Source organism: Vulpes lagopus, chromosome 1 (genome assembly GCF_018345385.1).
Source record: "Vulpes lagopus strain Blue_001 chromosome 1, ASM1834538v1, whole genome shotgun sequence".
Taxonomy (NCBI): domain Eukaryota; kingdom Metazoa; phylum Chordata; class Mammalia; order Carnivora; family Canidae; genus Vulpes; species Vulpes lagopus.
Window position 1 is genome coordinate 85920473 of NC_054824.1, and position 12935 is coordinate 85933407.

General features: G+C 41.1%; 1 protein-coding gene across 41 annotated transcripts in view; it reads left to right on the forward strand.

Moving 5' to 3' along the window:
• Positions 1-12935, forward strand: part of ZBTB20 (zinc finger and BTB domain containing 20) — a 770327-nt gene that overhangs the window by 652177 nt on the left and 105215 nt on the right. The window contains exon 1 of one of the 41 annotated variants that reach the window (XM_041767672.1): positions 11190-11357. The exons of the other annotated variants lie outside the window; for them this stretch is intronic. The gene's annotated coding sequence lies outside the window, so the exon portion shown is untranslated. Of the gene's footprint in view, positions 1-11189; positions 11358-12935 lie in introns of those variants that run through there. 41 annotated transcript variants of the gene reach the window in all.

A 12935-nucleotide genomic window follows, 5' to 3' on the forward strand; every position in this document is an offset into this window, starting at 1 on the left:
CACCGTCTTTTTTTTTTTTTTTTCTAATGGAATCAAAATCCTTCAGGGAGTGTCCTAAATCCACATTAATGTCTTTGAGTGCTAATGTTTCCACTGGGACTTTTACATTAGCAAAATACAAGTGTGTGGTTTCCCCCCACCTCTGCTGTCTGTATAAGAGAGAGACGAGTGCACATCCCTTATTCTCCATGGCCTTCAGCTAACCCGTGTCAAGATGGTTGAAGATGACTGGAGATTTTGGTGCTCATGCTTCCTTCTCTACCCTTTCCTTCCCACGGGTGGCTCACTTGCAAAGCTAACATGAGTGCTCTTTCCAGCAAGGGTGAATCTTTGGCACCCCAACCGCCAAATTTTATTCAGAAAAGGCTAACCCGCAGTGGCCATCAGTACTGTCTTTTGAGGGCCTGTTACAACCTAAATTTCACCTGTAGCTCTGATCGTGGAAAAATTCAACAGAGATCCAGGGGTTTAGGACCTCGCTACTGACATTTTTGTTGCTGATTTGGAGATATCGGTCTTGTGTTCTTATTATCACAGGACAATTAGTTCCTGTCTACCTGAACCGTTCTTTTTTTATTTCTTTAACAAGCCAGTGGAAGTGGCACGCTGTCAACTCTTGATTACCAAGGGGCAAGGAAAGCCTGCAGGGTTGTAGTTAGATAATAATTATAAATAAAGAATTGGGGCATAATAAATAATGAATTATTCTCACGTCACATTTCATGTTAGAGTGCACCTTTTTCTTGCTTTGAAGGTACTCTGGAAAGTTACAGCATTTCCAGAATAATTGTTTTTTTATATGTGGCATAGTAGGGGCTGGAAAACTGTGTAGCATCACTCTCCAGCCTCTGTCCAGGGCCTGCCTTCTTCCAGTGGGATCCTGGCCACAGAGGGCTTTAGTTCTGGAGCTGATGGAGGCACCCCTCCCCGTCCCTGGGGATCTGGGAGGAGCCCTGCTGCCTCAGCTCTGCTCTTTGCATACTTTCACTTCGTGCAGCCCTCTGGAGGCCACCACCACTTCCCCTGACTCTCCTCCGGTCCCCTCCTCTTTCTTCCTCTTCTACACCCTTTCATGCTTTTTCTTTTCCTTCCTTTTCTTTTTCTCCCGTGCATGAAACTAAGGAGAGGGAGCTTGTGTGCCTGGCTGGTGGAGCGCAGGCAGGAGGGGGACCTCCCAATGCCCCAGCCGGCCACTAGGAAAGAAACGGTGCTTTCACTTAAACAACCTGTCCCCACAGCTAAGCCTTTATAATTGGAAGAAACACCCAAACCTTTCCCTTTCCACGCTTTACGAAAGACAAGGTAAGCAGAGGCAGTGATAATGTCAACCCTGGACTGAATGTGAAGCCTTTAAGTACAAACTAGATGCTCACCTTTAAATATTTTTGAGGATAAATCCCTATCTATTGGCAATTAATGAAGAATTGACTGTGCTAGATTTTTGTGGGGATTGTGCGTGTTTTTCTGTTGTTGAAAGAGTTTAGGGTGGTTGTTTGTTTATGTTTTTAAGCATTAGCTGCACAAAAGCTTTGCAATGTCAGGTAGACTGTCTGTCTTTAGAACTGAAAAAAGTCCCCTTTTGTACATGAGTCATTTGAATTTTCCACATTAATATTCTTTTTGGTGGGTCCAATGTCAGTTTGTTCATGTTAGCATATTTAAATGTCAAGGTGGCAGAAAATGTGTGTTTATATTTGTATAAACTTCTGCACACAATTTAGCACTATATAGCAGACACTCACTAAAAATACTGCCAGTGGCATTCACAGTTGTTTCATCTTTGGGTTTCCCTCTTAGTAAACTTTGGCAAAGAACGCATGCTTTGTAGACGGACACACTTGGATCCGCACGTGAGTGCCATAAATTACGTCCTGCTTTGTGAGTCTGATCTAACCACAATCTTGCTGAGCCTCAGTTTCTTTACCTGAAGAAATGGGGATAATAATCTCTACTCTGGAAGGTTTTTATAAGGATGAAATGAGATGATATGTGCAAATCCCCTAGTATAGTCTCTGAACATGGTAGGCCCCCAAATGTTACTACTCCTTTCCCTCCTTTTTAAGAGAAATGCCTGGATGACATGATCACTTCTTTGGTTGTAAGCTTACTATTCATGATTTTTCTCCATAACAAGATTACTTCAACCCAGCATATTTATCAGGTTTTAGCCACTCAGTTTCTGTTGATCTCAAAGGAAATCATTGTGCTCTGCCATAGACTAAAATATAAGTGAAATGACTTAGAGGTTAGGTAGTGTGTGGAGCTGATAGACACAGGCTCACCCAGGTTCCTTGCTTTATCCCCAGCTCCACCCTCATCCTTGACCTAAATACCCTCTCCGAGACCATGCAGAAGCAGAGCAGCAAGGTCTACAGAGCCTTGTTTCCAAGCTACTTAGGGCAGTGAATTTGGTAGATTCTGAAGGGAAAAACACGTCCAAGTGCTGGGAACAGCTGAAATCAATGGCTCAACCTCTAGATTTGTGGGGTTAGAAACATTCCAAATTATTTCCAGTCTCTGACTAAAGTATAGTGCAGAGTTTATGCCTTCTCTCCTGATTCACAAAATCAATGATTATGTTTTAGATTCATCCAGGCTACTCGATTATTTTAGGTGGTTGTGTTGCAGATGGAAACTCTGAAACAACACAACCATGCCTAAAAATCATACACTCTTCACTTTCATAATACTTGCACATAATCGGAGCTCAATAAATGTTTGTCTAATTAATAAGTTAATCTAGCCAGTGGCTTCTTGACCACAGTAGTGATAATGTTACAACACGGGATCCTATTTTTACTGCCAGTAGTATATTTTATACACATGTCTATATCTATAGATCTCTCCCCCTCTCTGTATGTCTGTGTGTGTGTGTGTGTGTTGGTGTAGTTTATTTATTTAAATAAAAGGCCTTAAGGGACCCAATTCCATTGGATCACTATTAGTCCTAGATCAGTCTATAGACTCATTACTGGTAAAATTGCCAGCTACTTAATTAACTCTGTGACCACTGGCAAGTCCTCAGTTTCCTTATTTACACAATGACTAGATTAAATAATCACAAAGGTAGGAAAGTCTTCCAATTCCCTAATTCTATTCTTTCTCTCTAGTGAGAAATGTCATGTGTTTTTGAGAGATGTGCTATTGTTTGAACTTTGTGCAAGTTTTTCCCCTAATGCAAGAATCACAAATGGAATCTACTGGGGGCCTAGAAACTTTTACTTGCTTTTAAATCTCAGGGCAGCCATTGAAATAGGTGTCTTTTCATTTCAATTACTTATCATTTAGACATGGACTCAACATGGTGTGGTCAGCATGACCCCCAGAGGAGCCTGCCCTATTTCTGTCATTCCAGAAAAGAGAGAGAAAGCTTCCTGGTCCCCCTTCTGGAAGCTTTAAGTGCAACTTCCTCACTGGTGGAAATGAGGCCTGCCAGTTCCCGTGTAGATTCATAGACGCTTTTGTAGATCACAGAGTGTGGTTGGTGCTTGATATTAATGGCACAGTCTGCCTTAGTCAGCTGCAATATTTCCAGAGTGGGGTGTTCCTGGTGGGTTGTTTTTTCCCGTTTAATACCTGTGTATTTAATGTGTGTGATAGGGTCTGATCGTCTTCATCAGGCAGGTAGGTTTTCATGTCATTAATACACTGATTTGGTTCATTAAAGAGAGAACAAACTGCCCCGTATGATGTAACAGTTCTGGGAGCTATTTTCTCCCTCTCCTTTTCCCTATTCCTTTCACTGGAAGAAAAAGACCCTAAATTGTGCCCTTTGGATTATCGGCTTCTCCATATGCGTTTGCATTTCAAAATCCTCTTTAAATGAACAATTCTCAAGGTTTCCATTATGATGGTTGCCTCTGGGTGTGTCCCTGGTGACTTTATGGCTGTAGACACATCTCCCGTTCAGCTCTTTGTAAATTTTCTGTGTCCTGGCCCTCTCAGAGTCACACTGGCATCCAAACAGTAACTTTTTCCCTAGCTGGTGCTTCTTGTTACCAAAATGACCATGCCATCTCTATTGATTTATCCCTTTTCAAATGCTCCCCACGTTCCTGAAGAAAAAAAAAAGTCTTAACATTTAATTTCTTCCATGATAAGTTTTGATAAGCACCCAAGTATTCAATTTTGATGACTGCCAAGGAGAAGACCCAGACAACAGACACCAAATCTTATTTTTGGAGACTGCTTTATAATATAAATGTACACCACTAGGGAGTACCTAAGTCTTGCACATTTGAATGAAAGAAAAGGGTTGCTACCTCGTCCGTGTCAGGATCTCCTCCTCTTTGGCCTGCAATGCAGTCCTGCTTTGGTTTAATTAATCCATTAAGGTCTATCTTAACCCTAGTCAGTAATGATGGAGGGGCTCACCGGAGCCATCTAGAATGGGAGAAATTAGATGGATAATGATTTTTGTGCTGATGATGTGTTCTGTCTTTTTATATAGTTGATCCCGTGAGGGGCATATTTCTTTGGTGTATTCCTGCTGATGTTCTCAAGACAGATATATTACAGAGAAATAAATCAGACTATGGGATTTTGCTAGTGTCTAATTCTTGGTGTGTAAATTTAGTGTCTCAAAATCAAAGCTATTTTTAAAAGTATATTTTTATCAATGTAATATCAAATAAGAGAATAAGAAATTTAAGAAACTCTTATTTGGGTATTATTTTTCATTACACTTAGATGTCGTTATGGAATATTTATGTTAATAGTCGTCTTCTGACTACTCCTTCCTTCATGAGTAAACTGTTTAAGATGATTCCTCCTCAATCCAATTCAACAAGTGTTTACTGATACCTACCACATGCATAGCAATTGACAGTTCTCAAAAACCAGGAGATTTAAATGGCTTTATATGTCTTAAGGTAATAAAACAGGACAGTTGGAGATTTTCATATATACTTGTTTGAAATCAAGACCTAAGGTTGCAAGGTAACCAATTAATCATAACTATTGGTTGAGTACTCACAGTATTTTTTCCTGTCATCAGTGGAATTTATAAGCAACTGCAATATACATTTAAAACACAATGAGTTTTTTAAGTATGATGAGGTATATGGAGCCACTTTTACTTTGTTTTCATTGGGTGATAGTAATCCTGGAAGTCTCTCTAAGAGAAGCAGGGTATAAGTTATAACTTGAAGGAAGGAAAGATGTTCTACAGTGGATGAGGAATCATTCCACAGTTGCAGGCTTATGGGGGAAAGGTTCCAAGATGAACTTTCCCCACATAAAGGGAAGACTCTCAATGGCAAGAAGCCAGAAGGCAAAGGAGATTTGCTTCGGGGAAACAAGTGGGCTTTCGTGGCATCATTTTCTGACAGATCAGATGAGCAAACCTAGAGAGGGCTTTCAGTGCTGGGAGTTTGGAATTCACAGTTGATCTGAAGTAGAATGGGAATCCACTGGAGGACTGAGAGGGAACTGTGCCACTCAAACCACTGAGAATATGTTTGCCGTGAGGAGGCAATTTTCACATCTTAGATACAGTGTGATCAGAAGCTGCCCAGGGATCGTATTTTAAAATGTATATTTGAATTAAGATCATTACAAGAAATGCTCTAGTGGTGCCTGGGTGGCTTAGTCGGTCAAGCATCTGACTCTTGATTTCGGCTCAAGTTATGATCTCAGGGTCATGAGGTCAAGTCCCACATCAGGCTTCATGCTTGGTGGGGAATCTGCTTGTCCCTCTCCCTATGTTCCTTCCCCTGCTCTCTCTCTCCCTCAAATAAATAAATAAATACAATCTATTTTTTTTAAAAAAGAAATTTTCTAGATATGATCATCGTCTATATATGAGAAGCAAAATATTTTAAAATACGAAAGTTTAGCAGAAGTTTGGGACATTGGATCGTGTCAAGACTGTGGTTGTATAAAATTTGGATTGAAGAATGATTTAAAAGGAGAGAGAGAGCCTTCATTATCCTATTACCTCACTCCTTCCAACTGATTTTAAAAGAAGAAAAAAAAAAAAAAAGGAGAGAGAGAATGCTCTAGATGGAATGTGAGCTGCTGGCAGATCTGATCAGGGGTATTCTGAAGAGGAAGGGTTAACTAAGTAAACTTAACCCCCTAACTAATAATCGTAGCTTATAGGAAATGATAGAGGAGTGCACCAACCCCTTGAATCCATGATTGTCAAATAAAATACTATAGGAATGGGGGCTTTTGGGGGGACAGCATATTTAGGAGACAGTAAAGGAAGAGCGAGGGAATAATTGAAGATTGAGCCAAGATTTTAAACTATAGAACCACCAAAGACATGAAAAGGCAGCCATTTTGGGAAGATTTTAGGAGAGAAACAAGCTTGAGGGAGCCTTGCAGAATCGTCTCAGCCAATGCCCAAATTCTGTGTCTGGGGAGAAGGGGGCCTAGAAGAGAGAAGTGGAAGAATTTGTAACTTGTAGAAGAACCAGGACTTGGGCACAGGGGTCTCTGATGGTGGTCAGGTGCTCCCGCCACTGTGCGATGCCGCCTCAGTGAAGGACTTGCCCACTCACCTCTTGCAAATGTCAAGAGTCAAGCAAAGAAAGGCTGAATCTGTAGTGGGCCAGGCTAGCACAAGATGGTTTGTGTAAACCTGTTGAGAAAAGGAGAAAGCAATACTAAAATCTCTGTCACTATTTAAGCTGTGGCCAGGATGGTCCCCAGAAGAAGGAGAATGAAGCCTTTTGAGTATTTCCGAGCAACTTCTTATTCTCCACTAAGTATCTGTCCCACATCTGTAAGAGGGCACTTAGGGAATCAGAGCTACACAGCCTTGCAAACGTCAAGGCGTATTTATATTTTACCTAAAGATCACTCTTCAACTTGGTCCTTAGTGGTGAGGGAAAATTCTAGGGGTTGCTTGAGTTAGAATAGTTAAAATTGAACATCGATTTAGTTGGTTAAAACAAAACAAAAAATGACAGGAAAACTGAAGAATCCTTCACTCAAACCTAAACGGAGAAACTGGTTTGCTTTGGACCTTGACTGGCTTTCTTCCGTGTAGCCGTGCAAAGACTCGGCCAACGTATAATTCAGAAAACATGCTTTGCTTGCTAAATATTTTTAAATTGGCCCCTTTTCTTCAGGAAGACCTCCTAGGTTTTGCATGAGTAAGGACCATAAACTTGAGCCCACGCTAACTACAACTGTTAAGGTCTTACAAGGGACGGAGGGGATTCTGTGCAACTGTGACACATTGAAGGGGGCTCCCCTGCATAATGTGATCTATGTCTTCAGGAATAGAGCTTTGCTCCCATGTTAATACATTCTGGAAATTGCTCAAGAGGCAGCTTTGGCATTAGAATAGCAACTTTCAAAGCAGTGAACGTCAGCACTTCTATTTCTCCTTCTTCTTGGCGTGCATTACATGAAGCTGGAAAGACTAATTGGCTAAATGAAGGGACTCAGTGTCGCAGAGTTGAAATCCTGGCATGCAAATGGGGAGGTGGGGAGAGACTTTGCATGCATATCTCTATGGCCTCCCTTTGTGAATTATCATAATAGGAATGGTCCTGCCCCTCCTCTAGTTTCCCTGCGAAATGAGTTGGGGTGTGAAGTGCATGGCACAGAAATTCACCATGCTTTGTATCTATGATTACTTGTCTCTGTGTGCATCTTTTCTACTCCTCAATTACATGTTTACCTGAGGTTGCTGAATAATAATACATTGTTTTAAAAGATGTGTCCCTGAATTAAGGTTATTGTATGACAATTATAATATGGCTGCATGCAAGCTGAATACTGTAAAGGAAAAAAATCAGTAAATATCATTTTTTAAAGCAAACCAGGAAATCTCTTATTTGTTTTATAGGTATTGGATTTGTTTCCTTGACCTCTGCAAAGCATTTATAAAGACTGATCAATAATGGAACCAAACAGTCCATATGAGATTGGTTCCCTGTGATGGTAGTCAACTTAGCATATGAGCTGTTTCAGTCACTGTGCCCCATGTATGCTTTTTGTGAAAGAGTATTTCAAGATAAGCTCTACGACTCATTTTTAACTTTTATAAAAAGCCGAAGTCTAGAACTCATTTGGTTCAGCTGCCCTGCCTTCTAGCAACACTTTACCTAAATTGTCACAGACAAAAGGAGACCAAATGTATTTCATAAAACTTATAATAGGACATCACAATATTTCATACGAGGATTTAACATCTCCTGAAATGTGTCAGAATTTTATAACTAAACCAAATCCCTGATGCTGCTTAAGCCCCCTTTTTAAATGTTTAATCAGAATTATAGATAAAGAACATCTATTAACACATCATCTCACTGATAACCATTATCAAATCACCTCTTAAAATATTTTGGGCAAGGAAGGAGGGAAAGTTCTTTGACCTCTGCCTTGAACCCTCTCTAAGCTCTTCCCATTCCCATTAATTATAGAACTCTGAATCCCAAGGTTGATATAAAACACAGGGTGAATTTAAGTTATCCATTCCTTGTTAACTTTGGTCATCATTTTATTTATAAAGCGCATTTTATGATTAGTGGAATTTATAAGAGCTGAACTTGATACAGCGACAGTCTATAATAGAAACACCTCACAAACTAATCATTGTTAAGCTGTTGATCATTGAGAAAATAGTTCAGTCAGTGGGTACCCTTGTATGAAATCTTATGGTTCAAGAGTGTAGCTCAGCGCTGGAAGAGGGCCTTGGTGACTTAATTGAAAGTTAAGTAAGCTTTGAATGTTGTTAAAACCAACCTCAAAAATACCAATTTTGATTCAAAAATCAAATAATAAATGTTGCCCTCTGACCCCAGAAGAAAGGGGTTTGCCTTATGGGTAGGGCCAGGTGCTTGCAGCCAATAGATAGGAACTGCCATTCCTAGCAGACAGGTTTTAAAATGCAGTGAACTTTGAGTATGGCCAGTCAGGGGTCAAGCCACTCCTAACCGTAGGACTGACCTTAAATATATATAACAACTTTTTGTCTGGTATAATTTCATTCATCTCATCAGTACATAAATATGGATGAATAGAAATATAAATGAGGGTGAATGGACAGAGAGCATGCTCCCCAGATGGGAAATGGGAAAGCTAAGATTCACAAGCTTCAGTGCCTTGTTTACTGTTACCTGTATAACCAATAGTAAAATCAAGAGCAGAACCAGGCTGGATGTCTGGAATCTACAGAGTGTTGTTTTCAGGGCCGAGTGGAGCAAGTTATGTTTAGTTTGGTCTTAATCCACTTCAGAATCTGGACAACATCTTACAAAATGTCTGATTGTATCCTGTTTTTCCTGTAGGTTTCTAGAAAGGGAGCTACAATCGGGGGTGGAGTGTAAATCTATTTTCTGACAACGGGGTGTTTTTGCTCTTATAATTTCATCAGCCGAATTTCCCAAAAAAATTCATATTCTGTGTCAAACTCACATAAGGTGAGTAATGACAGGTAGCAATAAATTCACAGAATGTACCTTCTTGCCCTGTGTTCCTCACACGTCGGGCTAAAATGGCTTTTGCAGAGCTCTAACTGGTGATTATATAAGGTCCTACCTCACTGCCACGAGGTCTGGAGATCTTTGACACCACAGAAGTGGCAGCAACAACTCCAAAGGGGCCTCTGCCCTTTGTTGTCTTAGAGCAACTGACTGCCTGGTGTGCTTTGAATCCCATTGTGAGAAATCCCGGGGACCAGGGAGGAAAGCCAGAGTTGTAGCAGAAGATAACAGTGGTCGAAGCAAAATATAGTTAGGCTTCTACTTCTCTTCATTTTTTAACCCTGCTGTCCTGCCTGAGGGAGAGAGAAACCGGATTTAAAAGGAATAAGCATTCCTCCAAACTTGACCTACATCTCTCTGCTCAGCAGGGCTAGGGAGGGGGCCATGGGACAGAGGAACACCCGTGCCCGGCCCATTCCCTGCAGCAGATTATTCTTCGGGTCCTTCTGCGAGAGATTGCATGATGATACGGGCAGAAACGAAGTGGGGGTGGGGGTGGAGGATAAGAGACAGATGTCAACCAGATGAGGGACACTGAGGGGATATTTTCCCTGAGAGCTTCACCAACCACAGAGAGTTTAAAAAACAACAACTGTAGCCTTAAAATGACTATAATGTCTTGTTTTCCCCCCCTTCATCAGGAAATTAGCATTCTGAAAGTTATGTTTCTGAGTGTGGCTTGATGTACGTCTAAATCACGAGTGCATTTTTATGGCTGGGCTGTAAACCCATCACAGTAGTGAGGGGTTAAAATGGAATGCCTTCAAAAGATAACCTATACCTACTGCAGGCTTGAAACTCGATTAGCCCAGCTATTAAAACCAGGAGGACAAACTGTTTCTTCCCTGGATACAAAAGCTGTTAGGCTACGGCCTGACCCAGTACAAAAGTTTTCTGAATCTCTCTCCACTTTACAAAACGTCGGCTCATTGCTGCCGGCTGCAGTGAAGCTGTTTACAGCTCTGTGCTAAGTGGAAAGTTCAAATCAATTATTGTCCATTAGAGTTTAGGTATAACTGATGAAATATCCCCAGAGGAGTATTGTAAATGTATCAAGACGTCCTTCCCCATTATAGAAATGGGGACGCATAGTGAATTACTTACCTTCTCTCTTACCCTTAATGCCTCTGAAAGGCTGCTGGGCAGACAGAGTTTATCTTGTCTTGCTGGGGTTTAAAGTGAGAACTTTACCATTTGGTGAACATGTGTAGTAAGCTGACAGAAATCCCAGGTTCCAACTCCCTTTATACCTTCCATAAACTTCCCTGTGGACGTAAAGGACGAAGAAACAAAAGATATAAAAGAAAACCCTAAAAAAAAAATATGAAAACTGTAACCCAGAAGTCTCCTACCACCAGAATCTTTTAGAAATAGTAAGTTTCCTATTAACAATCAAATAGGAAAAGCTTTGACTCCAAATCCTCAACAAGTAACAGCGAGATTTAATGCCAGATAGCTTGTGCCAGGATGCTTTCTTTCATAAAGTGAGGTCTCTACATCAAGGGTCAGCAGGGCAGAAAAGGAGACCCACTCACTGCTCGTCTATGAGAGGGATTCATTTCCCAGATTCTGTTCTTCAGTTACAGAATCAAACAGTCCTTTCACCCTGTCAAGACCAGAGCTGAGAGGGAAAAGAGGGTCTGATTTGTGATCTGCCATGACAGGAGATGGAATAGAGGTTCTTGACTTCCTTTTAAAGTTGTCTTTACTTACTCTCTCCCTTAGTTCTGCCCCATAGCAGTCTCCGTGCCCTAGAGATCCAAAGGCTGAAATGCCTGTGGCCTCATCTTGTCATGGAAAAGCTTGGATATTATTCCTCAGAGCACTGTGATTGGCCAAAAACCAGAAAGTGGCAGAGAAAGGTCAAGGGAACATCATTCTTCTACGTCAACCTTGCCTCATCCACATGTCCAGGTGGGCAAGCCATCTTTTTATTTAAAGCTGGCCCCGTTTGGCTCCAACGGCTGCACCCTGGGGAAGCAGTGGGACACAATTCCGACACGGTTCCACAATCCAGTCCTACTGGGGAGAAGCAGCATCTTTAAATGCAGCCCTGATTTGTGTAGATTCTCTAACTCCAAGGATGTTTCTTTCCACTGACAGCTCTGTCCGTGGTGCTAAGTAGGAAATTGGCTGAATTTCTTCCCTGTGGCCCATACTGCTTACCCCCAACTCTCCTGGGGCTTCCAGTCATCTGTCTATAGAGATGCTAATTGCTGTATGGAAATCTGGTTGAGATGAAAACCAAGCTTCCAGGGTATTTATTGGGTCAGATTTTCTTCTAGGTCAATCAGGTAATGAGAGATTTTGTGTTGTTTTTCACCTTTATCTAGATGGATCTGTTGCTTTTTTTTTTTTTTTTTAAGTTGAAAAGGAGAAGTCATTTGGAATCTACCTTTGGTAGGTAAACCATGGCTCCTTACCAGATCATGTACTGTGAACTGCCGCTCACTCAAAGGGAGCAGTCTGGCCCCACGCCCAACCAGATCTGCACCCCCCTCAACTGTACATCTAGGCCCGCATCACTGGCTTCTAATAATTTATGGTATTTAAATAATTAGTCCATCTCTTTCCTCCACATTCATAGTGATGGCCATTGCCTTGCTGCACTCGGCACGCATAGGGTATGTTTCTCTTCGTTCAGATCTCGTCTGCCCAATCCAGTATATCAGTTGTTTTCGCAACTCGGATTGTACAATTGGGTCCTCTCAGTATTTGGGGGGAATTCTTTCCCATGCTAAGTTTGAGGCTTAAATTTAGTGATCAGGTCTAAATCCTTTAAAATAATAATATTATACAGAGAGATCTGCCTTCAGATTTATCCTGTGACTTAATGACAAAATTCCACAGAACTCTACAGATCCGTATCTTGCTTTACTGGAGGAGGGTGTCTGGATTCTATACCCGAAAAGCAGCTTAAATGTGATAGCATTAAATAGATACCCCAGGACCAAATGTGTGTTCAGACTTATTTTCTTCCCCCATTACTATCGATAAGAGTGTGTCTAGTCAGTCCTTTTCAGATCAGCTTCCCTGTGCTGAGCCTGTTTTCCTGCCCTCTTCTGAGTCTCAGCCAGCACACCCCTAGATTGCTAATATCGCTTGCTTAGATTTAAGGAGCAGTCCTGATTTTCAAGTTTCTTCTAGCCATTATTTGTGTTCCAAATTATCTTACTGCATCTGTATTAATTTTCTGTTTCCAAAAGTAAACTCCATGTATTTCAAGGCAGCACGGTTTCTTTTTTACATTTTCCAGGGAACTGGTGTTTTTAATGTCATGTGAGGACAACATTACACAATGGATCTTTGGCAGGGATACCCAGAAATGAATACCGTGTGCGAACAAACATTAAATGGCAGTCTTAATTACAGAGTTTGACTCTGTTGTTTTTAATGCCCTTCAATTTTATAATTTGATGGAAAATGCATCAACACAGCTATTTTCTTTCTACCCTAAATGATTAAGGATTGATAGACCCCCCAAGCCAGAGT